Here is a 1808-nt window from a genome sequence, read left to right as displayed (position 1 = left end):
TTGTGTATATATAGCAATCTATTGAAACCTTTCACTTCTTCATTTTGAAGTGTGAATCTTCTCTGCATTAATTCCTCTGCTGATCTAGACCAGGTGATCACTTTGATAGCTCATGTTTCTTCTTGCATTTTCTTTAACTTCCTACCATTATCCCCTAATTTGCAACTTTTTTCAGTTGAATTCATTTTCACTTGTTTAGTTTGTCTTAATTGCTAAAACTGGAAATGTAGTTGTTTCCTGTATATGTTTGTATTCATCCCTAAAATGCAATTCAACTTTAAAGCAAGTTATGGGTCAGTATTTGTACATCTCAAGATGGAGGTTTTCTGTCTTGACTATTGATGGTAAACTTTGCAAGTATCTCATTTTGGAATTAGTTGGTAGAGCTGTAGATGACTAAATACTTGACATTTTATTTTTATATTTAACACCTCTCTTTCAATTGACTCGTTCAATTATAACTGTCAAACATGCAGTAATATGGCAAACTTGTGTCCACAGCAGGAATGACATAATTTCTTCCATTATTTTTCCAAAAAAGATTGGTAATGCTAAGAGATTCACTCTATTAATGTGAAAGTAATCTTACCAAATGCATACACATAGCGCTGGTGCTATTAATAGTGATTGAAAACTTTGAGCTTGATCTGTGTCAGTTCTTGATGCTGTTTTAATTCTTTCACAATTGTACCTTATGAGCAATCACTCATACAAGGTCTAAATATCCCTCACTGTAATTCATAGTTGCTATTATCTCCCTATTACTTATTGAAGCTGAGACTAGAATATTTTAAGCATGTTGGAGCTTAAAGCTGCAGTTTCCTACTTTTCTGTTATCTACATCAGACCATCATAAATCACAGTAGCCATCCTTTTACAAAAGAAGTCAAAACCTGAATACAAAGAGAGAACTACAGTTCATTTGCAAATGAAACATGATCAAATTAGGACTGAATAAGGACTTAGAATGGTTATCTCACTATGAAGACAGTTTTTCCCTTTTGTGGTATTCACACCTCTCTATCAACTGTTGAATGAGCCACATACACCCTGACTGAATTCACCTCATTAACATTGGTCCTATACCTGAAGAGTAACTCTCTTCTTTTGTATCAGAGGGGTAGCCGTGTTAGTCTGAATCTGCAAAAGCGGCGAGGAGTCCTGTGGCACCTTATAGACTAACCGAAGTGTGGAGCATAAGCTTTCATGGGCAAAGACCCACTTCATCAGATGCATGTAGTGGAAATTTCCAGGGGCAGGTATAAATATGCAGGCCAAAATTAGGCTAGAGATGACGAGGTGGATCCAATCAGGGAGGATGAGGCCCACTTCTAGTAGCTGATCTGGAGGTGTGAATACCAAGAGAGGAGAAACTGCTTTTGTAGTTAGCTAGCCATTCACAGTCTTTGTTTAATCCTGAGTTGATTGTGTCAAACTTGAAGATGAACTGTAGCTCAGCAGTTTCTCTTTGAAGTCTGGTCCTGAAGTTTTTTTGCTGCAGGATGGCTACCTTTAAGATCTGCAATTGTGTGTCCAGGGAGATTGAAGTGTTCCCCTACAGATTTTTGTATGTTGCCATTCCTAATATCTGATTTGTGTCCATTTATTTTTTTACGTAGGGACTGTCCAGTTTGGCCGATGTGTATAGCAGTGGGGCATTGTTGGCACATGATGGCATATATTACGTTAGTAGATGTGCAGGAGAATGAACCAGTGACGGTATGGATGATCTGGTTAGGACCTGTGAAGGTGTTGTTCGTGTTTATATGTGGGCAGAGTTGGCACCAAGGTTTGTTGCATGGATTAGT

This window comes from Pelodiscus sinensis, chromosome 5 (assembly GCF_052426305.1).
Source record: "Pelodiscus sinensis isolate ZL-2025 chromosome 5, ASM5242630v1, whole genome shotgun sequence".
NCBI lineage: Eukaryota > Metazoa > Chordata > Testudines > Trionychidae > Pelodiscus > Pelodiscus sinensis.
This window is presented reverse-complemented; position numbering follows the sequence as displayed.